Source organism: Meleagris gallopavo, chromosome 12 (assembly GCF_000146605.3).
Source record: "Meleagris gallopavo isolate NT-WF06-2002-E0010 breed Aviagen turkey brand Nicholas breeding stock chromosome 12, Turkey_5.1, whole genome shotgun sequence".
NCBI classification, from domain to species: Eukaryota; Metazoa; Chordata; class Aves; order Galliformes; family Phasianidae; genus Meleagris; species Meleagris gallopavo.
The window spans coordinates 16,034,583-16,060,905 of NC_015022.2; the positions used below are offsets into that span (position 1 = coordinate 16,034,583).

Sequence of the window (26,323 nt, forward strand, 5' to 3'; positions counted from 1 at the left end):
AAATGCAAAAGGTTTATATTCATCTCATGCATTAACTTCTCACAAGCCCTGTTACAGGCTGTTCATATAGCAACTACAATTTACCCTTTGACCTTAACTCCTAGCAACACATTAGAATTCCGGTAGTGGCATCTCGGATGTTTTAAAGACTATGCAGACTTCAAAAATGAATGGAAAATGTACTGCTGCAATGCAATTTAGTACTACTACTTTTCTTTTACGCAAGCTCTATAAATGAATCTTTAACTCAGTATACAGAACCTGAAATCGAGTGGGGAAGGCTTCACCAGGCTGCATTCTCAACACAGCCTTTTCCTATTCCGAGGTCAGCTGCAGTCAGCAGGGCTGCAGAACACACCTGGCTGCAGGCTGGTGGCTGTGCCATGTCCTCCTATGGCACCAGACTGGGACTTTAAATCCTGCCTAGAAGCACACCCGAGTCACTTCACCATTCAGGTACACAGGTGCCTGCACGCAGCGCAAACTCACGATGCCTGCAGGTTTTGGGTTTTCTTTCCAAAAAGCAAGGTGCTATTCCAAAGAGAGGAGAGCTCCCAAGCACTGAGTTAATCACACTCTAGGTTCAGTGTTGTTTTTTTCCCTCTTACCTCACCTTCTTACGTTATCATTAGAGAACAAAGACATGCAATGTTTCTTACTATAAGACATTATAGTACCAAATGGCAGTGTTGTGATATGTACTGTTGCTTGTAATTATTCTCCTACTTTTCATCAACTTCCACAATCAAAATGAAATTAAAAGGCATTCTGCGTGTGTTCTCTTTCCGTTCTTTTTTTTGCCCAAATCCCTTTCTTTTCCCATGCTTTTCAGTAGTATTAGGCATGCACATCCCAATGCACATCTCAAGAAGTTAAATTTCTCTGTTTCACTCTTCAGTTGCAAAAGCATCACAAGTGCTGCTGGGCTGGGGCTGATCCCTCCAAGGATGAGGGCAGAAACTGACCATTCCTGATTCAAATAGAAAACATTCTTGTTCAGACCAGGGTATGCAATTCCACCGCCTTGTTTCTTTTCTTACTTTCTAAGTAAACAGGACTAAAAGCAAACGGTCAGTGACCCTCTTACAATAGCAGTGCTTATGAGGTTTGCAGCCCAGCACCAACTCAAAGCTCAAGTTCTGGCCAATTGACTAAAAGAGAGCTAAATAAATTTATTTTTACAGTGAAATATCAAGATAAAATGTTCTGGTTTGAACTCACGCATTTATCAGAAACATGAGAAAAAGCAAACAGTGCTTCTGCAGAATAAAACCATCCGTAAGCACCCCCAGCATCCACCAACAATGACCGTTTCTTTTTTGATATACAAGCACAGAGGATGTGGATGCAGCCCTGCACTCAGAGCCCTGTACCCACGACAGTGGGCACGAGCAGCACCAGTCCCACATGGAAGGGAGCAGCTGCCCCATCCTCACACACACATGGGTGCCTTTCCAACAGAAAGCACAGAACGCAGCTTCATTCCAGGATTATTTTCTATTTCCAGGTAGCAAAGCTGTCCCCGAACAAACTGCACTATTTCACAGCTATCTATAGCACATAGCAGGCAGCGAGTCATTTTAATCCCAAATCCTCTTCCCCCTTCATTATCCCCCAAACTGACACCAACAGCTTTCAGAAAAATCATCTTGCTGAGAATCCTCAATGTCACACAGCTTGGCCTCACACAGATAACGCTCAGCCAGGAGTGCTGCACCCAGCCACACGCCTGGCTCCCAGCAGCAACCCTGAAAGACAAATAAGGTGTGGGCAGATCTGCCTGCCAAGCACAGTATCCATCACTTGCTCCACGTTCCTAAACCCTGCTCACAAAACAACCTCACAGAAATCAACGCGTACATAAGAACCTAAATCAATTCACACAACCACCTGCTAATTTAAGATATTCTGTTTCTATTAAAAAATTCAAGCCTATTAATCTATAAAAATGACTGCAGCCATTTCAGCTCGAAGCATCTTTTTGCAGCAAGTCCTGGTAACATCAACACTTTTCCCTCATACAGTCAATGCTTAACGGCACTGAGTTTTTATTTTTAATGACTCTTTTATTTAATAAGATTTTTACAAGTGAAGGGTGCTCCAAGGCCGAGACCCCCAGAAGGACAGAGCTGATGTTGCTTATATGCTTGATCCTCACCTTGCAGCACACACCCTGCGTGCACGTTTTGCTGACCAGTCAGTGCCATTCTCACGCAGCTCAGCAATGCTATTTCCCTGTATCAATTACGGAGAGATCTGAAAGCAAGAACTGAACTTTACATCACAGGTTCTCCCAGTCCCACTGAGCAGCTAGTATAAAAGTGCACAAACTCAGGGCTGCCATACAAGCAGGAGGAGAGAGACCAGAATGTCAGAGCACAGCACACACACACACACCATGCTGCACTGTCTGCTGGGGCACGACTGCACAACAATCCGTGCCACCCAACGTGCACTGATAAATGCATGGCTGATAAGGGGGACGAGGAGTCTGCTGTGGAGAAAGAAAGATTACTGCAAGTTTCAACTCTTTTCTTGTTTTTGTATTCCTTCAAATCTCAGAAACAAAACAATATTTTGAGAGAATTATGACTCAGATGAATACCTCCACCTCTGTTCCCTTCTCAGCAGTTGCTGGCAAACAGATGGCAGATGGAGCGATGTTGTGTGTACACTGACTGCATTTAGGTAACAACAGCACAAGGTTGGATCACTTTCTCCATTTGAAATCATTTCCAGGCTCTTAGGTTACAATCAGAACAACTCCAGAAGAAGTGGTTTGGTTGGTTTTGCTCAGCTAGAACAACACAAGTACACTCAGACAGGCATTATCTGTATGCCAGTCACTAAAGGATCTAACACGTGGTATGCTCATACAAGTTTGAGAAATCCATTGACGAGAAGTGAAGATTTGTACTGAAAACTGTGTTTTAGCTCTTCAAAACAATGTGTAGGAAATGGAGATCTTCTTTTTCCTCATTTTTCAGAAGTCTAAATACATTCTGTGGCACACCTGCCCTGCAAGTGCTGATTAGCAAACCAGTCCCCATTCAGATTGCAGCCTGAGCTCTGCAAGTCCTTCTCATAGACAAGGCACCAACAGACGAGGCAGAGACCCTTTGCTTGTTCTGCAAAGATGACAAGGAACCTTAGCTGATGTTTTCTAGTTTTCTGGAAGTTCCCACCCTCTGGGACAAGCAGCTGTTTCATCTCCCATTCTTTTAATAAGGACACACTTCCTCAGGCTGCACGCAGAGGCCCTATTTCACATCAGTTTAAACATGACCATGACATTCCTGTCCCTCACTGCCTCCACAGGAAATCGGAGCAATCTGCTGAATGCATTCCTCCCGCTTCCCTCCTCCTCCAGACGAGCCCTGCTGTATTTACGTGTATTCACAGGAGATGCAGGATCCCAAGGACATGGAAGGTGCAGGTGATGGCACAGCACTGCAGAGCTGTACCTGGACAAAGCCCACACTCCAACTATTCCACTGGCTCTTGAGAGAAAGCAGCTGGCACAAGAGCAGCAGAAAACAGCTGGGAAGCAGCAAAGCTACAACAGGCACAGGATGCAGACGGACAGCAGCTACTTGCATTTAGAGAAGTGACTTTGGCTCCCTGCACGCTCCAGTGCTGGCCTCGACTGTGCCATACCATAGCCTGGTTGGCTTCCCAACACCAGGCAGCCAAGGCACAAGAGGAACAAAGCTCCCTGCCATGCTGCACCTCCTCCTGCTTGCCCCAAAACTCTCTTCCAGAGTCAGATAGTGGAGTACCCATCTTAGAGAGCTGAAAATTCCATTTATTGGTGGTTAACCTTCATTTCTACGGTGTGGAGAAACAGTATCTGTGTCTGGCTGCAGGAGCTGCATACAGGTACCCAAGGCAGTGTGCAGCCCCAAGGAGGACCTCCGCAGAGCAGACACCCTGAGCTCCCCCCAACTCAGCTGTAGCTGTCACCCTCCTGCCAACCCACCTATGTGACCCTTGCAATGTAATCTCTGGGTTCAGATGTTGCAGGAGGCCTCCAGCTTCACTTGATAAATGACTGACTGATTTGTTAACAAGTAGCAAGAGAAAACACAGCAATAAGAACCATACTTCGCACAATTTAGTGACCTGCTATGTAAGAGTTTTGCCTCGAACACTGCAAATTTAGAAACGTCCTGTCTACAACAGGCTGTGCTTGGCAAGCATTATCAAGGAGATTACTTCTCAACTGCATTTCAGTAACAGCAGCATTTTTATTACACTTATCTCCTACTTGTGCCTGACATGTCTTAGCTAAATTTAACCTGCTAATCCTTACACACCTGAGACACGCAGCAGTGGCTAACGCTATCACCCCCCCAACTTAAACAGGAAAGCAAGCTACCAAGTGAGATTACTCAGATTAAGTGATTGACTTGAGGTCACAGGAAGCACATTGTCTAGCCTCAATTGGAGCCTGGGTCATCTGATGAATTTTTGAAGCAACTCCCTCTTTCTTATTTGCCCAGTTCATATATTCATATGCCACCTATTATTCTGCAACAAACTACAGATAGATTTAGCCCTTCATCTGCTTTCATGCGAGTGTCCTCCAGCCCTGTGGGCATCCCTGTTCCTCGAACGTTGCTCCAGGTTGGTGACAGCGACCTGTAGTGATTTAATAAATCCAGGTGTAGGCTTCTCCCACGGTCTGATGCGATTTGATGGCTGGACTCAATGACCTTGAAGGTCTTTCCCAACCTAAACCATTCTATGATCCTAAGCACCAGCTTCCAGTCCTGAGCTGGAACCAACAGACTACATAGGCTTCCTGTGAGCTACTGCAGGTTTAGGGTCTAGGGCCAGCTCTGGCCCTATTGCTGTATGTTAATAGCATTATAATATCTGATGAAGCAGTCTCAAAGACGCAGTAAGTAGCTGCAGACCCAATGTCTGTGATCTGTCTCTCGTATTTGGTTTCTAAAGAAAATAGCTATACTTACTCATGAGCCACCTTTTCCTGTTATCTCATGTTTTTGTTCCCTTCCCTGACAAAACAACAACACTACAGGAAAAAATCAGTCCCCAACTTGCACCAAATAGTCACCAGCACAACAACATTCCAAGTGCTTTTGAAATACCGTGATCTTTGCTGGATTAAAAAATTAGATTGGGCAAAGTAATGAAGTAATAACAGCTCCAGAAATCACCAAAGATCTTTATACATTCTCATCCTATTACTCTTTCCTCTTTCACTTTTCACAGAAATCTACACGCACATCGTAAGATTTGATTAAAAACCACCACCCTGGTTTTAGTGTTTGTGGTTGCTATGGATGCAGTGTTCTGCTCTAGTCAGATGCTAACAGTGCAGCTGTGAGCGACCGGCACATCATAACATGGAGAGCTACTGGAAATCTGCATCCTTGAGTATAAGGGAAGGAGGAACCACACAGACATCCAGCCCTCCAGCCTGTGAAGAGCTCATGGCTCATCTGCAGCACGTTATTCCTGTGCAGATACTCTCGGTATAGAATTTAAAGCATGAGAAAGGAAGGAGTATGTTTTAATACCAGAAGTTCAAGAGTATAATACTCCTCCAGACAGTTTTAATTCAAATCTGCCGGAACAAGCAAAGAAAAAACACAAACAGCTTTTCTCTTGCCTGATGCATCTTGGTCCAACGGCTTCCTGCTGATTTCTGTAGTTAAATGTTTGACCCTTGCCAGCAATGGAACCCAAAGTGAAAAGAACCACAGTTTGCCAAGTGAAGCAGAACCCACAAACAAGCGTCTCACACTGGCTCCAGACTGTTTCCTTTGAGAGATTTAAGAGGGAGAAAGGAAGGAAGCCATCCCGTGGCAAGTCTGTGTGTATTCTTGTGAAATCCATTATTTACAAAACAGAAAATAACGCACAGAAATCTATTAGTAGAGAGGAATACATGCAACATACCCCGCAAAGCCCAGCATGTGTTTATCACCTTATCTTCCTCTTCCACACACACAGATTCACTCCCCAGCAAGCCCAGTGCAATGAGAGCCTGCTTTAGCCTGCCTTGTAGGGCATTCCCACTGCCCAACGCTGCCTAACCAGAGAAAGCTGTCACAAGAAATATTTACCTTCTCAAAGCAAGGAAGATACAGGGTTTTTTTTCCATGTGTGTACACTGCTGAGTTGTACAAGTCCGCTGGAGAACAACGTGCACTATTTATTATACCTAACACTGGGAAATCTGTAGCACTTACAAAAGACCATTACGATGCCATTAGAAAGATTTCATGTTCAGCTTTCTAGGCATCTTGGGCACACAGCCATAGCTACAATAATTACTATATTTATCACTATGTAAACTAACTTTAATGCTTCATTAAGATAGAGAAAAATGATACCAGTGAGGTCCCTGCAAGAACCAGCATCGTTTTGCTCAGTTACGTGTAGGTTTACTACATACAGCAATGCACTGCAATGCCCAGATTGGCTCGAGGAGGTTTTACTGCAACAAGACAGTCCAGAGATGCACACTAATGAGGGCCCTGAGCTGCAGCATGCAGCCTGCAAAGGCACTGGTAGCAAACTGTGCACACAATCAAGCCTTCTGGTCACAGCAGGTTGAACACGGGGCTGCCAGGCACAGTCCATGACTCCCCACTATCTGCTTGTCCCACAGCCTCCAGACACAGGCAGCTCTTGTTGTCAGTATGAGGCTGGATCCTTCCGACATGGAAAACTACTGAAGAGGGCTTCTACGTAAGCATGAACCTTGGAGAGATTCCAAGCATGCTGCTGTGACGTGGGGCTGATTGTTCGAAACTCCTCAGATTCGTGGAGAACAACAGTTGCAGGCAGAGCTCTGCTCTCCATGGAGCTGGTCGTAACCAGAGCCTGCAGCAATGGCACTTTCTGACAAAAAAGCACTGCTGCATTCTCTCCCTTCCTTCTCCCCCCGCCCAAGGTTCTGATGTTCTTTTTTTGCTGGTGGGTTTCCACAGCCCCTGAACTCCAGGCCCTTCCCATCCCCAGGTAAGCAACAGGGACAGACACGGACCCCAGGCAGGAAGCTGAACTCCTAGCACATGTTCTACTTCTTTTATTACACTGATCAAGGAGAAAGAAAAGAAAGAAAGAAACAAGGATATAGTGTCCAAAACAAAGTAATTGTGCCTTTGGAATTCCACATGATGAAAGGGAAGGTGATGAACCCAGCGATCAGAAGCAAGGGTCTGAGCCACGCCAGCACCATCTCACTGTGCTCTCAGCACTGACTCATACAATTTTTGTCAGCACTATGACCACAGGATACTGAATCTGCTTGGATTTACATTAATGGTTATGGCAGAGATGCTTATTGCTCCTGTTTTCAACCACCAAAAAAGCACATGCCCCAAAGGCCCAGCTCCTTTTTCTTCTCTTTTCTGTTTTCCCAACAGGATTCTTACCTAGAAGTCATTATCGAGCCTCTGAAGCAGAATGCAAGAAGCCAGAAAAGCAACAAGAATTGAGGTAATTTGCATTGGTGACCAGCAGCATGTACTCTCAAAATAAAGACAGTGTGGCAAAATACAAAGAGAGACCACCCAGGCCCCCTTCATTGGCCACTGAAGTCACACCCCTACAGATAAGGGTCATTTAGGAAATGCCAGCACATGAGAAAAGGGAATTTGTGGCACACAGAACTCCTGCAGGCAGACAGTTTTAAAGGACAGGAAAACAGAGGGGTGACAGTGCTGGGCTGCACCTTCCAGCAGCCTCTCCCCCTGCACAGAGGCCTGGAGCAGCAGCAGCTAGCTGATGCATTTGGGCCTCTCCTGCATTCCCTTACCCAAACCCCAAATGGTACTTTATAGTCAAATACTGTTATTTACGAAGGAATGCAAGGCCTAAAAAATAGGACCAAGATTCCATGAACATTCTTGCTTTCGATGCAGAATTAGAGCAGCAGCATTATGGGTATTTGTACAGCCCCTCGGTAACAGAATCCAGCAGCACTTTGTCAGTCGCACAGTAACAGAAACAGCCACAGCCATGTGCTATGCAGCAGGATGGAGCTTGGTGCAAACAGCATCCCCAGAAGCAGAACTGCTGCACTGCCGGCTGCAGGCATGGAAGACGTGCAAGAAAGCAAAACACTCACTTCTAGTAAACAAGAAAAAGGTAAACACACTTAGGTTAGAGACAAATGGTTCTGTTCCAGGCTGACAGCAGGAACTCAAGCTTGTCATCTACCCAAGGACCAGAAATTCCACATCTCTGCTCTAAATCCTGCTTCTTTAGGTAAACTGCAACATTCCTAACTCCATGATACCAATGCCATGACACTTCTTTTTCTGTTCCTTCGTTATCAGTAAGGCACACAAGAAACACTGGAAGCTTCAGGAAACTTCTCACCGTGATCCATATCTCCCCCAACCCAGCACCCCAGAGACAAGGACACATGCATTAGCACTGCTTTCAAGGTAAGGATGTCACCGTGACCCAAGTTACTGCTGCTAGCCACAGAGGCATTTACACAACACGGTGTTATCAGTGCTGAGCTATCTGCACGTCCTGCAGGGCTCCTGCCAACTGCACTGCAGCTTCAGCCTCATGCTGACTGACGGGGCCCTTCCCCTCCCCACATCGATCCCAGCGATGCTGCATGGTGGGGACATCTCCAGTTGGCATTCGATGAGAGCAGCAGGGTCTGAGATGGAAAAGAAGCTCACAGTGATCAATAATTCATGGCATTAAGTGAAAAACTACTCTTGTATCTGTAAATGGAGGACCGGGATAGCAATTCAGTTCAATCCTTCATACAAACACATCAGCAGATGAATTTAACTGGCACATGGGTCACCCCGTCAACCCAGGCATGGGAAGGCATGCAGCATGTCAGCACCAGCCTGCTCCTCAGCACAGTGAAGACAGAGGCTCACCCATGGTACAGAGAGCTTGGGAGCAATGTTCCATGTAAAAGGAGTATTTATTGTGGTACTGGACCTGCATCTGCAATGCTGATGATGCTCAAGTCCTGGGTTTCTCATAAAGTAGTCCCATTTCACACACAGAGCAAGCTGGTGCTGACCCAAGAGAGACAGGACAAGGCCAAAAAGAGAACTGGAGGTGGTATTTATTGCCTGTTCTCTTTTTAACACAAACACGAATAAAAGAAGGCAGCTGAACAATGCAGTGTCTTTATGACAACCAAGTAAATACAATCCTATAAATGGCAGCACATAACTCCGATCCAGCCCACAGATCTAAATGTTGCACCCGGCAGGAGCCATCTCACTGCCCCCACATCCCTACAATTACAGGAAAAAGTGGCATTTATTTCTAAGACAAATTGACACCACATTCCCAAACAAATGGGGCACAACAGCTTCCAGAACTTCTATTTTTCTAGTTACTATAATCATTTCTCAGAGCCAATAATTAGTGTGAGAGAAATCTCATATGAACTGAAATACATAAACTCAGTCCAGCAAGAGGAACATGAAATTAAACCACATCTGCCTCTTAGGAGTAGAGATGGCCCTGCAGCAGACTACTCACTGCTAACCCAGCAAACTCCAACAAGAAGACCCATAAACTTCATCTAAGCAAAAGAAAAACAAAAAACAACAACCTACACCACCACAAACCCCAGTCTAAGCAATAACAAGAGCAAGGCCAAAGGGACTGCCAGCTTCTCAAGTGTGGTGCAGCACTGGGCAGAGCTGTACTGCTGGTTTCTCCTAAAAACAAGAACCAGCTCTGCAATGGCCATGCATGCCTGACAGCAGCTCCTCCAGCAGATCAGTGACCTTTGGGAGCCAAGTGGGAGGCACGCTCCTCATTCCAAAGTTGCTCACAGCTGCTCACAGTGTGTGCCTGTCCCATGAGCAAAGTGCCAAAGCCGTGAAGCGAACCCCAAACTTGGGGTGGCATCTCACCCAGCCACCATGAACAACATCACTTAATTGGGTCAGCAAACGGCTTATGGGCTGAGATCTGATCAACGGATCAGAGACTGAGCACGACTCATCTAGCATACAAATGTTCATAGAAGGACACTCAAACTTGGCAAGGCAGTCCAATACCTGTAGTATTTACACATTTTGGAGAATAGCGTTGCAAAATAACATAGATGGCCCTAATGCTACAACTTAGCAGCTCCCATATCACAACAACCCAAAGTTCTGAGACAGGTTTGCAAGCCCAGCCATGAAACCAACAAGTGTATTTCAGAAAGGATCTTCCACTGTGGGCTCGCAGAGTCTGCTACAGATAAATGAGGAACATGGGCAAACAGCTCAGCAGAGACACTCAGAATTTGCTTAAGAAAACATGGAATTTAAGCAGTTTGCAAGCAGAACATTAAATCCAGGACATCTCCCCCACAGAAGGATCAGAATGATTAAGAAGGAATTTTGTTTGTTATTGGTAACCAAAGAGCCACATATCAATTGTAGCTTACTCTGATGAAAAAAATACAAAAATATATATTCTTGTGCACCCTTATTATAAACCCGTATGGGTCAAACTCAAGCAGAAATTGGCCACTCAAAGAAAAATACAAATTAGAAAAGTAAAGCTAACTCAGGAAGGACATTATTTATCCTAATGCTAACATAATAAATTTCTTCTCCAGGGTGCACTGACCATCAAACAAACAGTTCTTCCCTCCCTTACCCTGTTGCCACTCTGAAGTTTCTGTCCAACATTTGAACACGTCCAGCATTTGGCACACATACATTCAGGAGCACAAACAGCAGCCATAATCTTTATACATCAGAACTTTCAAGAATTGTAATTTATTTACTCTTACCTAAGAAACAAAAAGAAATGTCAAAACAGGGTATCTTGAAAAAATGAGAGACATCTACCTCTCAGTATAGAAGGTAACCAGCACTTCCTGCAAGTGATTACTTCAACACATGCTCCTAACACCACGCTGAAGCCAAGGGTTTATGACTGTAACAAGAGAACCGAGGTATTTCTTCACTTATGAAAAAATTAGACATACCAAAGTAAAGTAATTATGTAGAAAGCCCCAAGGAATCAGATGATATCCAGGTGTTGGCACCAAGAAGCTGCCTTTCACAAGTCACTGGGAGCACCCTGTACCGGCCAGTGCTGCAGATAAGCCTTTTGTAATATCCAACCTTCTCTTGTTTCACCCTAAAACCAGTCCAACCCATGCGTGGGCTCCTCTCATACACAGCATAAATCCAGGCTAAGCCCTACCAGGCAAGCTTCCCACTGCCCCTATGGCATCACCCCCAGCCCCAGCAGCCCCTGCTCACAACACTGTCCCAGACCCAAAAGTGACAGCCTCAAAAACAACTGTTGGTTCAATGAAGGCTGTACAGACACAGCCCGGATCTGAACAGGAAGCCATATTAGGGACCAAGGCATGCCACTCCTAGGACCTTCAATACACTAAAATAATTTTGTGAAGTGCAAGAAAAACAAAATTAGCCCTCTCCCTACTGTGGAAAAGAGAGCACTGATGGAAGCTGTGCTGAAGAGAGGCCTAAATTGAAGATACAACTAATGAGAAGGCTGAGCCCTACGACTAATTAGCTACTGCACACTCATTTCTTCCTTCAGGTGTTAGGTGCATGGGGTTCTTCCTTCTTTTAGAGTTGAAGATGAGATTTCGGCTTCAGGAATATGCCAACTTTTACCTGCAAAAAGCAAGTCTGGCTGAGCTGAGCTGTTGTAACACCACTGGGGCTCAAGGATGACTCCATGCACTTTTCCTAGGGAGTGGAAGAGATGCAAAGCCCCCAGATATCCACAATGCACATCCCTCCGCTGCAGGCTGAGGAAGCAGCAGAACTAGTTTCCGTGCTCACTTCCCAGCCTCCTTCCCCTGGTGGATGAGGCCCCCGCTGCCTCGAGGACACTGCAGCACCTCCACACTGCGTCACTGTGAGCACTCACAGGGCTGCACCGTGTTCTGGAGCAAGAAACATGACCCAGGTTAAAAATACAGTTTAGTTTTTAAGACCAAGTTATTTTTAAACCAGATGGAGTTCTCTGCTCCCACTTACTGCTCGAGTCCATAAACAATTGTACCAGCACAGGGGTTGGTGCGGGGCAAGGAGGCCATTTAAACCAGCCATACTATTGAGAGGGGGAAAGAATAGAAAAAGTAAAGCCATTCTTGTATAGCTGAGCTGCAGATTGATGGGCATCTTCCTTCAACACCAATGAAATACAAATATAATTCAGTACTGCACTGCAAAACTTCTGGAGCTTCTAAAAACACCAACCACAGCTGGTGCTGTGCCAAGTATTTCATCTTACACCAAGGCAAACCAACCACCAAGCAATAATCTCAGTTTGTATATTTTAAGAAATAAAAATATATAACACATATAAATATATAAGAATATAAAATGTTAGGCCTGCTATTACTAGAGAATTTGAGAGAATGAGGGTACTCACCAGAAACCAACGTGTTCCCTTCAGAGCTCTCCCAGTCTGGGAGTTGCAAGTTACATACAATGTGCATCATGTTTGCTGAGGAAGGATCCCACAGAAAGATCTTCCATAGCCTCCCCTCTCTGAAATAGAGCTCTCCCACAACCACACTCAAATTTCTGTACTTGCTACGCATTAACAAGTGATTTCCAGAGGAAAAGGCCAGGTTGGATGGGGCCCTGTGCAGCCTGGTCTAATTAAATGTGGAGGTTGGTGGTCCTGCCTGCGGCGGGTTAGAACTCCGTGATCCTTGAGGTCCCTTCCAACCTGGGCAATTCTGTGATTCTGCAATCTAAGACAAACAAAAATCCTCCTCACAGCCTTGCTTCCTTACAGGAAAACCTCTTCTAACTCTTCTGTTCTCTTCTGTGTCTCAGAGAACTCCAGAAGAGGAAGCTACCAGGAGGCTGGGGCTCCACAGATCAGCACTGTTTTCCTTCTTTAAAATGAAAAATAAATATGCTTATTTGTACTATGCTCCTAAATGATACCTAGATGCAATTATTCAAGCCACATTTGTCATTTGGTGTTCCATGTCTTGCTGCCTGGGGCACCGTGACTGCTGGCAGGTCAGGAGCAGCAGCAGAGCAGGGAAGCTCAGGGGAAACAAACCCCAGCACTTCTCCTTCCTGCACACTGCCCACTTAAGAAGTGTTTTAACATACAAAACTGACCTCTCTTCCTTGGCCAAATATACGTTGTTCCTTTGTAAATGAATTTGGTTGAATAAAGATGCTGAAGTGGGAGACAAGCAGCTTTCATACAATTGCCAGTGTAACTTAAAAACACAGGCATCTCAAGACAGTTCATTTGTTTGGGGTTTGTTTTTTTTTTTTCAGTGGAAGCAGAGGATGTTATTTTTCAATGCCTGTTCCACCTCACAATAGGAAGCCCTGGTGTCAGGACATACACACACACGGAAGGCTGCTCAGCAAATACCACAGCAGCAGTTTATGCCCCTGCAGACGTACCTGCACCAATGTGTCAGCACATAATTGATTTCACCCTCCCATTCACCTCAACCCTTCCATTCTCCATTCCCACCGCTTCATATTTGGTGTAACTGCAATAAACGGGGGGAAATCAAAGGGTCTGCAATTTGTGTGATTTTAATACAGACACCATTAAGTGAAACAAATCACTTGCTACTATAACTGGACCATGCATTATACAGTAAGTTGTCTCCATCACTTCCAACTTCTTAGGAGAGCTAGAGTTTGATTCATACAGCATTTCACCCTGCACACTGCACTACACCATTAACCTCTTGCTGAGATGCATCTGAAACAATGATCAGGCTTTCCACAGCACACAATTAGCTCATGTTCTTTACTTCCTCACAAAACGACCAAGCAATATAGACTTAGCAATCAAATTATTATCTAAGAGTAAGTACTTTCCTCCCCTGACTTACAAGTCCATGCATTGTGCTGTTGCCTAGGTAACATGAGTAGATATGTGGAAGAAAACGGGAAATTAAAGCAACAAACACCAGCAAGAACAGGAGAAGCAGGTATTTCATCTTGTGTACGCTTCCTTCTTCCTCTACAATGCTTTCAAATCCCTAAATAGCACACTGGAAGAAAAATACCTAACTTGTCCTGATGGACCTTTGTACTGAAGCGATGAATCGCAGTCTCTTTCATTTAATAGGCCTTACGCATGCTTCCAAAAACCTCTAGCACGCTCACCCAAGCAGACTGATCTTCCCTAAGCAAGAAGCTACAGAACTTTAATATAGTCCTGCACATCACTACTGCAGTGCAATGGAAAAAAACAGGGTTGTAGAATAACAGAAATGCATCTGACATCAAAGCATCCAAGCAAGACGCTCATCAGTTCTTCATGCTGATAGCTAAAACGCACCAGCAACCAGTCACAAACATGAACTCCTGCACGATACTCATGCTACATAACAACATGCTCCTTACAGGACAGCTGGGACACTGCAACTTACCAAGCTACTTTCCTGTAAAGCAAGCATGGGACAGAAAGAGAAAGCGAGCCCACCTGAAGGTGTGAGACCATTCAAAATAGCTGCCCGTGCACAGAACAGTACGCAGAACAGACAATATAGGTAAGAGACTTGCAAAATTCAGATACATGAAGCTAAATTCTGGTTAGACTGATCTAAAAGATGTGATAGAATTAAAAATTTAAAGGTACTGAGAGCATAAAAAAAAGCATCCTGGGGATTTTATGAAATAGGGAACAATAGCAATAAATTCCCTTATTTCTATTACCAGTGACATTCACCACAATTCTAAACTTGAAGCAAAGTAGATTTCTGAATACAGGAAACATGAAATAGCAAAGAAGCTGACACATTTCCAACCATTACCAGCAGCATTTAGCATGTAAATGAACAAACAAAATGTCTACAAGCATTTGGTTTTTAGCTGCTGGGAACAAAAAGTTATTTAGTATTTCTGCTCTTTACTCAGAGGGAAGATGCAGGAATATTTAGCTTAAGGACCACTACTTAGCATCATTCAGAAACATTTGATACGAGCTTAATGCATTAGAAGAAAGGGCCCTGTCCTGCAGAAAGCCATCTATCAGAGCAGCAAAAACCACGGCAAGGCAAGGCGTTCATCATTTACATCTGTTGACATTTTTATGACACCAACCATCTAAAAATTGAATTTTTGATAGATATAGAAAGATAAAACCCCTATGAAGAAAAACAGAAGTGGCTTCTTTTAGAAGCTTCAAAATTAGCCACTCAGGCTTATGCACTCTTGCTTTAGATTTTATTAAGATTTATTAAGATTTTGCTTTAGATTGGTATTCATTTCCCCCTTCCCAGATCCCAGCTTTCCCAATGAGGCACAACAGAACAGGTTTCGAGTTCTCCCCCATGGCACAGTGCAGCTGTAAGGGCAGCCAGCAGTGAGCACAGACACCCAGCTGTTAGCTCCCATCCCCACAAAGCCCACAGTCCTCATCTCCAAAATGCCTTCGCAGCACTGACTGATCTATACTTTAACAAGACATGTTAGAGAGTCATTAAATTTATTTATTGGTTGATTTTTGGAATCAAGTAAAGCATGCCCCTAGGCTGTAACCAGCAAGAGATTTTTCACTCGGAATTAAATTACTGGTTACTTTTCCACACTCCTTGTTGGGGTTAAAAAAGAAAAAAAGCCTGGGGTTCCACATAGCCTTTCTCCTGCCATAGAACAATCAAAGCTCCATGGCCGTTTTCCCACTCAAACAATAAAAGCAATAAACACTCTTCAGGCATTCCCAAAACTCACAGATTAACAAAAGAGGCTGATGGGCGTGGGGGGTAAAATGAGGACTGACAACAACGAGCCCTGGGGAACACAGGGCTGAGGAGATTCCACAACCCCATGTGGAACCACAACCCCATGACCCATGCGGGGTGAAATTGCCCCCAAACCCACCAGATGAGAGGGCACTGACAGCAGAACAGGGTCTGCACCAACCTGAAGCTCTCTCTGAACACAGACCCATCCCCAGCTCCAACAGGAGCTGAGTGGGACTCAGTTCCACAATCCACTTTTTCCCCCTGCAGCTGCTGTAAGCAAAGGCTCCGTGCTTCCAGACTTCAACAAGGCAGCGGGCCCAGCAGAACTCCAGCTGAGACAACTGGGAGACAGGTTAGTTTCTAAGGTGCCTGAGTTTACTCAAGATGACACCAGTAAAATCAACTCTAATTGGACGAGCTGGGAATTACTATTATAGATTAAAAAGGTCCCTTTTGGTTGGCCTACCTAAACCAATCAATTTAGAAACCGTGAGGTGTATAAACTGTGTAAAAGCCTGGGCATAAAAAGCCATGTCAAGTGCATTGTCTTGCCTTCAAGTAAATTATGTTAATGAACCAAAAAAGTTCGGTTGTTTTTCACATCATGAGTCAATATTTACAGTTGGAAAAATCCTCTGGCCTAGATTTTCCAATACAACTGCCTGTTTCAGACACCTTACATCGGAGTTGTCAGCTCTGAAAGCTGTAGACCACAGCATTTCCTAAAAAATACCAGCAAAAAGATAAATAGGTCAGGATATCATACTGAAAAACAGTGAAAAACTCCAGTTTCACTTCATCCACCCAAAGCACAGCCCAAACAAGCAGCAGTCCAGAGGTAACCTTTCCCCAGACCACTTGCACTCTTCTGTTCACTTGCACTGCTCTATTAGCATCTCCAAAGGCCTTTGACATCAGTGCTGAGAGGTTAGCATTCCCCCTGGTCCGACCAGAAGCAACAAGTTTGCCAGAGAAACTTCCTGAAAGCTCATCCAATGCTACAGGACTCAAGGGTTTTGAACCATCACTTGGCTTTGGAGAGTTTCTACGCCTCCAATTCACAAAACCCAGTGCTAAAGACAAATTAAACAGCCTTCTATAACACGTTATAAAACAGACCATCTGGCCGAGTGACTCACGAGTATTTTCCTATATTACTACCATTTTCTCACCTCTTTCTACACAATAAGTAGTGAGAAAGCAGACTAAAAGGTCCTCCAAAGGACATGCATACAGACCCAACCCTCAGGAATACTCTGGTCACCTGGAGACAGAAATGCTACAGACAAAAGATTCATTTTGAACCCAGATAATGATTTAACTGGAAGTCACTTGAAGAAACAATTCCCTTACAGAGTTTAGGCAGCTTGGTCCAAGAGCCACAGAGTAGGAGAAACAAGTTTGTAACCACCAACTTCCATCCACGCCTTGCTTTCAGACTGGCTTGCTAAACCAGTGCTTGGTCCCTGCTTAACTGGTTCATCGCTCGCCTCTGGGTGTCCCATCAGCTCCCAAAGCAGCACAGACCAAACGCTGTGTTTTTGTTATTTCTGACAAGCTCATCTTCCACAACTACACACAGAAGTTTAAGCATTCATTACTGCAGTAAATTAAAAAGGTAAAACCACACCTGCCTCACAAGAATGGAAAAAACAAGCAGTACAAAAAGCACTTGAGACAAGAAGAAAATTAAAAACAAGTTCAATTCCCACATTTAATTTTATTTAAGAAGTATGTTACCATAATCACATCTGTGACTCTTCCTCTGTTGGATACTTGCTAGACTTGCAATTCCTACATCCTAGAAAGCTACTGTTTGCAGCCTGTCTTTCTACTAGGAGGACGATGAGATCCACCTCCTGTATTTGCTCTTCCAGGGGATACACACCAAGATCCCATCCCAGACCCCCAAGTGCCATGGCCACAGATGACCTCACGCTGCCGGGACATTGGCCTCCCCCTGCAACCACATTACACCCGTCACTGGGAACCAAAACAAACACATTCAATCTTAGCGGTTAGAACAGCGGAACCCAGCAAACTGACCCAGAAAGCAGAACGATCAAAGACCTTGTGGCTTCTAAACTAATGCATGAACATAATCCTTTGACTCTAACTTCCCTGCAATTGCTTTTATCATGCAGAAGACACACCCATTTACCCACACAAAACAAAACAAGCCCAACACAAATTGTACAAATTTAATCAAGGAAGGAAGAAAGAGCATGAGATGTTTATTTCTATTTTTAAATACTCAGGAGATGCCCCAGTGCACCCTCCCCAGACAGATACCGAGGGAGGTGCTGCAGAGCAGTGAGATCTGGTGCACGATCTGGCACTAGCTGGCACCTCTGACAGCAAAACATCAGAGCAGCCACTCAGAAAGGCTTTTGAAATAATTGCTGCCTCTAAGCCAGGACAGAGGGCTGCTCGGAGTGTTGCTCCAGAAAAGAGGCACATTATGTATACATATATATTCAAGCACACCAAGCCGCTCACATCTGAGCAGCACTACAGTTTGTTGAGAACAAGACTGTCTCCTTCTTCTTCCCACAGTTCTCTTCTGCCTCAAGCAAAGTTGGTTGCCGCTCTGGTTGCTCTCTCCCTCATCCAAATGGTTTGCATAGCAGATCTGCTGAAACATCAAGTTTTAACCAAGCCCTAATCCTGCTGACTTTTCTCACAAAACTGCTGGAAAGGAATTCCTGCTGGCAGCTGCAGTGCCTCTGCTCATTAGTTTACCAAGCAGCAGCAGAATGCAACAGACAGGCAGATCGCGTCAGTGCTGCTCCGGAAAGAGGCGACAAGCAGCAGCAGGAAGGCTCCCAGCTCCTCACAGCATACTGCAAGGAGGACAGGGCAGGCAGAGGCCTTCCAAAGAACATGGGAGCATGGCCTGCAAGAACCCCAGCAATTTACTGCCATGGTCACTGCCGTCATCTGGAACACAAACAGGAAGGCTCGTTTTATTCCAATCTCTTCTAGTAAGATTTGGGGGGATGAGGATGATTCGTTAAGAAAAAATCCTAAAATGAAAAACCCTACTGCTTTAAGACATTGTGTTTAATGAGGCAAGACAGAGAGCTGCACACACCGTTAGTCTCCCCTGGATACTGGAATAATGATTGGGACAACAGGGCAAAACAGAAGCCCACCACCTGCTGACAACCCTCATCCCAATAGCACTCCGGTGTCCCAGTCAGATGATGCAGATCTCATAGACATACAGAAAAGTAAAGAGCTTCACTTCTTGCCACACGATTTCACTGAATAAACATAGTACAGATTTGTCTTGTTAGACATGCTTAAAGTGTTCTGGTGCAGTTGCTGCCGGGGTGCTGGATACAGAACCCACATGTTTCCCAGAAAGACGACTGCACCACTGTGTGTGTAGTACTGAGAACTTCAAACTCTGAAGCTTCCTTGTATTTCTCTTTAATAAAAGGTGGCTGGTCTGGGAGGAGAAAGTACTGAATGCTGGGATCACTGTCACCGCTCCACTCCAGGCTCTCCAATGGCAGAAGTAGGTGCAGACAGTGCATCACCACAACCTCAGGTGTGCACACCGTGCTCTGCATGACCAGGCAGTTCCGATGGCCAGACGGCCTCCCCCAAGCACTGCAGGTGAAGCACTTTGCCTACAAGTGCTCCTTCAGAGAACTCCCCAGCAAACAGAAAAACATTTACAACTCTGAACTGGTTCAGCCAGAAGTCGCAGCTCTTCCTCTCCACACTTCAGGGCCAGAGGTGGGCCCTGCTCCTGGGAGGTTACTGCTGATCTCTTTGAGGAAAAGATAAAACCAAACGATGGGAAATGCCACCCCAAGAGACAGAGCCGCATCTCTCACTGGCCAACCCATGGTGTGCTGGAGAGGAGGGGCTGTGGAACAGACGGTGAGCACAGGGCAGGGCCAGGCAGGAGGTGCTGAGCAGTGGTACCATGACCACAACCAGCAGGGCTGGGCTCCACTTTGGTGCTGGGCTGTTGCTGTTGTTGGTTGGCATGTTTTCCCCCCTCCCATCAAGGGCAGTTTCTCTGGATGAACTCGTGCAGCACGAGGCTTCCCGGTACTGCGCATCTGAGGACCACAAAGGCCTCAGAATTAACACCATACTTGTCTCTTGTCCAGGGAGAATTCTTTACAGCCGTGTGCCAGCACTGTAATTATCAGCACGAAGCATCCTCCTACCTTCCACAGAAGCCATTTTCACCTAACAACAAGGACTTTTCTTCTCTTTTCTTGTTTTTTTCCTCTCTTTACCTTTCTACCCCTTCACCACACCCACATCATGACCTCTCTGAACCGTGCTTACAAGCTCGGTCCGGTGCTCAGTGATACATAACTTCCATTTTAGCGAAACAATCCATCTGCTCCATGTGACTCAGAGCCCACTCTAAGAATGCAATACTGTTTAGGCCAACCGTTGCACCGCACAAAGTGTTTTGTTCACATGCATTCCTTTGGGATGACAGAGCCTATCCACGGCTGTAACGGTTGGGGCCTGTGGTTTTTTTCCCTCATCCGCTGAATGCTGCAGTGACTAAGCTGACAAAAATTCCTGGCCAATTATAAACCCACTTAAAGAGACAGGCAACCCCCTTGCAGCCTTCCCTCGCCATCCCATATGGGAAGTTTCTATACATAGTAAAACATCTCCTCCTCCCAAGGCTGCATTGATATAAAAGACTTTCACTGCGCGCTCAACACTTCCAGCATACTTCCCAAGTGGCATCATGTCACAGAACCAGGACCGTTATCACCAGCAGCCCATATACTGCTCACATCAAGCAAAAAGATGAAAAGAGGAAAAGCAGAGCCTTCAACTGCGTAATACTAATAACAAGTTGGAGAAACCATTGATGGAAGGACACTGAGTACACAGGAAGCGGTGAGCATCAATAGTCACAGAGTGCTGTTTATTAAGAGGGGAACAGCTAAGAGCCTATAAAGCAGATATGTCACAACAAGTACCAAACACATGGCAAGGTCAAGCTGATGGACAGGCTGCAGGCTGCACCCACCTAAGTGCAGCTAACTGCACTTCAGCTAACTAAGCTGAACTTCAGCTAACAGCCAGGAGAACTTGCAGTTGCATCCCAAGCCCCTCTGACCACACACATCAGCGACCAAACTCCCCGGCAGCAGCAGGTCGACCAGGGATCCTCACCTCACCCACCCAGTTTGTTCTCACTCATGGTGTCAAGGGTCACATAAACACATTTAATGATTAGCCAGGGCACACAGAGCAGTGCTGTGGGCAGGTAGCTGCAGGTTCATCTCGCCTACGGAGATACAGTTCACAAGAAAAAATGAGAATACCCTGAGCTCACAGGATTTTAGCTTCACCTATGCAGACTGCGGGCACCTCAGGACCTGACCACCTCGTTACGGTGGACAAGTCATTGGCTATAGCATTTTCAGTGCTGAGCTGACAGCACATACACATTCCACTGCCAACGCTGAGAATTTCACCGTGGATGGAAAGGAAAAGACTCAACAACTGAACAAGGCCCAGCTCACCCCAAAAGTGGAGGGCGTAGAGGAGCAGATAAAAAAATAACCAAAGTGATCCTACAGTCTGAATTAACGCACTATTATTCAAGCATCCTATTACAAGTTCGTTCTCAGAGCCATGAACTGACTTGAGAGGAAAATCACACCATTAGTGGGAAGGAAGCCTAAACAAAGACTGCTTCATCACTGTTACACACTGAGAAACTTGTTTGCCACATGAAAACAATTCATGAAAACACTTCAGGACAATTAGTTCCCACATTCATGCTATTTGGAGGAGGAAAAAGAAAAACGGCACATATCATTCAAAATGTTTGGGGGCACAACTGGCGCAGGGTTGAACTCAGATTTACCTTTATTTCATACAAAAATCAGGTTGGTGAGTTCAGTGACTTTGCTCACATGGCCACTTCCAAATCTCCTTCAGTCCACTCCAGCCAAATTTCATTGTAGACCAGCCATCAGTGCAGACACAGCTCTGTGCAGTCCGTGCAGATGGACAGCTGGGTGGGGGACAGACCTCTTCAGGGTCCCCTCCCACACAGAATGACAAGGCTCAGCTCACCTTCACTCACATCCACACAATCACTGTCACAACAGGAATCCCCAGCAACTACTTAGCCAACAGCCGACTTGCTCAAGTAACAGGCACAGACACTGAACTGCAGAAAATGCTGAGCCAGAGCAAGTCTGCCTTGTCTCTGCAACATTAGCAAAAACACAGCTTTCTTCTGGTTTTACAATTGACATTTCCCTGACATTTTGCTAGCTATTCCCAGTTGTTTCGAAAATTTATCATAAAACTTCAGTCTTACATTGCATGTAATTAACTACACAACTGCCTATTCTGTTACCAAACATTTGCCTAACATCTATCAACCGTGCCAGGAAACCTATGCTGTGCATGGTAACCAAAGCTGAGGTTCAAGTTTAGACACATGTCACTTCACAGATCTAGAATGGCACCACAGCAAAAGAAGGCAAAATAATTAAAGAAAAAAAGTAATTCTTCAAACCTTACATTGTCCTCAGTCTGTGCAGTGAGAGAAGTTAGCTTCTATTTGCAGAAGCACTGCATGCAAAACCAAAAGCAGAAAAATTGTGTGCACAAATGTACGCAAGTGCAAGGAGAAAACACAAGGTTCAAGATCCTAAGAAAAGTTCATTTTACCTTACAAATTCAAGGTATTTCTCTTGACTTTATAACTTACAATTTTTGCATCGATTTTGAAGTGTTTTTAAATAAAAAAAAGCCACTGGCAAAGTCTCATTGCTGCACACAATTCATTGTATCAAGCCTTTAATAATGAAAAACAAAACTCAAAAAAATTGAAGGCCTCCCAGAAATGCTGTATAGTTGTGCCAACGCAAATCACAAATAGTAAACATCAGCACTTGGTTTTCAGTGCCTGGCGCTGGCTGCAGGACTTGAGATGCTCCTCCCAGGTTACGGTAACCTGCAACAGAACCTTGCTACAGGACAAAGGAAAAGAGCAAACACACACTTACATTTTAGCCCTTTTCTCAGAATATGAACTGCTGCTCCCGTAATTAACTGCAGATTGGCCTGCACTACTCTGCGGCTGCTCCAGCTTCCTAATTAAATATGCTCTCACAGCCATAATACAAGTTCCAGGAACCCTTTGGCTGAAGAGCAGGCTGCTCAGGAGGGAACTGAAAGTCAGGGAAAGCTTCATTCAGCACCAAAACACTAACAAAAAAATTTTTAACATGCTCCAGATTTTTCTAACTTGGTGACACCAACTGTGTCTTTTCCAATATTTTTGTCCACCCTTCTGTTTATTCCTCACATCAGATGTTTATTTGCTGCAGTTTGCATACCAACCAAATGGACAAACAACCTGTCAACGTCTAAATACATCCAGGTTTGTATCAAGCCTTTTCTGCTTTTCTTAAACCCAGCAGAAGAAGCTGGATCAGTGCTATGCACACAAGTTCCACTTAATGTTGTATCACATCACATCTGCTTGCTAGAAGAGAAAAACTTGCAACGCATGTCGTCTTCTGCTGACACAGGAAATTTCTACTACATTTCAGGATTCAAACAAGCAAACAAAACACAAAAATATAACTCTGAATAAAGAAGCAAACAGCAGCATGTAATTGCAAACAAAAATACAGGCAGTGTGATCCAGCACCTCCAGCTCCCAGCTTGTCTCCTTGCTGTCTTTTGCCCCCTTCCCTCCCATGTGCATAGTTCACATACATCCAACACTTCCAGAGGACAGGGAAGCGAGAAAGAGAGGAAAAACCAAGGAGGAGGAAGGGAAAACAAATCCCAGCACATGGTTTTCACCACTACTCTGCTGAATCAACAGGGAGCAGAGCCCCAGATGGCGCGCGCTGGTAAGCACTGCACGAGTCAATGGAGCTGTGTCAAACGATACCACTCAGCTGCATTATCTGCTGAGCTCCGTGTAAACAAACAGGAGCAGATTCCGAATATTTGTGAGAACACATCATGTTACTGTCTCCATATGTTTAAACATTTCAGTGGAAGATGCATATGGACCACGCTTCCCACTCACTGTCATTCTTTCCCTCCTGCTCACCATTCCCCACATAGACCGCATCTTTTCAGGCCACTGTCAAAGCAATTCAGAGAGGAATAAGGATACATTTTCATTGAAAACATTTTGTGCTCAGTTGCCATCTGCTTCTTTATCAGCCTCTAAATCCTCACATGCCTTTTCTGTGGTCTTTGGTTTCACACACTTGGAAGGCTGAACTTTTCTTGTGTTGTATTTTGGAGTAGTCTACACAAGCTATTGTTTTTCACATCAAATTCACCTCTTAAAACAGACACTTACAGTCCCAACTCTCTAGAAAAAGAATTCAAACCCATATAATTTTTTTAATCTAATTCTAAAGGTCTCTCATGCACTTCAGATAATCGCTTTCATGGTTTTTACAGCTGATACCTGATGGCGGATGCAGAGCTGATAAATGATTAAGATGCAGAGATCAAAAACCCTAAAAACCTTACAGATCCTACATAGTTGCATCACTGCTGGCTTTGCTATTGCTCCACAAACACCTTGCCTGCTTTGCTTCTCATGGCCTCTACAAGCACAAGTTCTGTAGGAAGCATTAGCTGGACTCATTCAAAAAACTGAACGCAGATTATGGTAGACAAGGGATCTTGTCTTGAAAGGCAAGCTTTCAAGGCTGCAATTCACAATTGGTTTATGCAAAGGCCCAGTGACTAAGGCAGCAAACCTCAAAATTTAGCCATCAGCAAAAGAATACAGAATACAATGGGAGTTTTCTTTACAGTAGGTCAATGGACAGGCCAAGCGAACGTGCCACCAGTGACTGCTCTTTCAAGGGGCACAGCAGGAACATCTTTCTGGTTCTCACATCAATCGCTGAGTAAGATGCAAGCAGCCTTCCACAAGTGTTCCCAGCAGTCACAACTGCTAGGAAAAAAAGCCAAAGAGTTTCTTATTTATGTGCCTGAGCACTACATTTTTACCTCTTCCATCTCTGCTGTGCCTCAAAGCCCAACCATTCACGTAAACAACTTCAGTACTTTTCTAACTCGGAAGAGGTTTCTATGTGGATCTGCAACAGAAATGAATGAAGTACGGCAGGCGTTTGGTCCACCAAAAGCAAACTAGGTGCAGGTCACAAAGATCACAGCACGTCAAACACAGCACAGCCAGCAAAGCAAGGCTGCTGCCCTGGGGCACTCCCAGGTAAAGGGATGCACACTGCACAGACACCAGGGAACACAGCTGGCAGAGACGCTGCTGACACTTCATGATGAACCTTAAAAAAAACTGAAAAGAGTTACAGCTTTGTAGCTTGTTCTATTACAGAGACGACAGTGGATTATTATGAGTCAAACACAGCATATCCTTCCCTCTCTCCTCCCTCCACCCTCAACATTGTTCCTGCACAAGTTACACTGAAGGAAGCACAGCATTTTTCCTTTGTTTGTGAGCAAGAAAGAGAAGGAAGAAAACAATTTCTACTCAGTGGCAACGCTAAACAAGAAGGCAGGCTACTTTAAAGTACTCAGTGTTCCCACACAACGTTTTACCCACCAACCTGATATCTTTCAGCGTAAAACCTACACAAGGACAAAAGAGATTTCATGTACACTCCTCCACAGATCCAGAACAAAGAAAAATAAAAAGGCATAAATGAACCCTGAGTGATAGACAGCATTTTCAGTTCGACGTTACTGTGACGCACAGGGAGAATGTCAGGGTTAAATTAAATACTACATGAGAAAATATCCCTGGAAAATAGCATAGGTCTCATGTCTGCACTGGAAGGAAAACACAGATAACAACACACAGTCACTTCAAGTCCTTGCCTCTATTCTTTTTCATGCCCTTGCAGTTTTGTACACCAGAATCCTCTCCAGACCAGGAGTTCACTGCCAACACATTCACGCAATGCAGCACAACAGACTAAAAGCTTCCTTTTGAACAACTGGGCACATACACCTCCCTCAGTTATCTTCATAAGGGGACTGACTTTTGGATTGTGGTTTGGCTTTTTAAATTTTATTTTTAAGACCAACAGCTGGCAAATGGAAAAGCCTTCCCTTCCCAAAGTAGCTTATCAGGGCTAGGAGATTAAATAGGTCCAATTTCTTCACTGTTTATTTAATAGAACTTGGTAGCTTTTGTTATGCTCTGCACGTTAAGATACCCTGAAGTTTAGAGCCTAAAACTACGCTGTTTTTTGCAGCATAATGCTCTTCGTGAGCCTTTTAAGGCTGTATTTCAATACTTGCTTTCTTCTTCATGATCTCCCACAAAAGGAAGATGAAAGCATACAGGGAAAGAACTACATTACTTACATTCCTTCCTTAAAAGTGCTGTCATCACAGTTTAACTATGACCTCATCTTATTTAAACAGATTTCTTCTCGTGTGCATTTGGGATCCGAATTATATTAACATTCCCCTAGAAGTCAACAAGCTTTCCTTGTACATTGTTTTTGTCTACTCCAAACAGCTACAGCACACAGCAGGAAAAATATTCCATTAAACATACTCTAGTTACATCCATTCAAACCACTAAGGGCAAAGGATGTTGCAAAGGAATCACCTATGACACTGCAGAGAACG

The 26,323-nt window shown here is 44.6% G+C and overlaps 1 protein-coding gene and 1 long non-coding RNA gene across 2 annotated transcripts in view; one reads left to right on the forward strand and one right to left on the reverse strand.

Annotated features, from left to right (window-relative positions):
• The window catches only part of IGF1R (insulin like growth factor 1 receptor), a 128,742-nt gene that overhangs the window by 98,564 nt on the left and 3,855 nt on the right, over nucleotides 1-26,323 (reverse strand).
• Nucleotides 794-14,913, forward strand: LOC109369663. The gene is made up of 4 exons (XR_002119060.2): nucleotides 794-5,842; nucleotides 7,404-7,476; nucleotides 8,319-8,429; nucleotides 12,804-14,913. It is a non-coding gene; the product is annotated as an uncharacterized LOC109369663 (long non-coding RNA).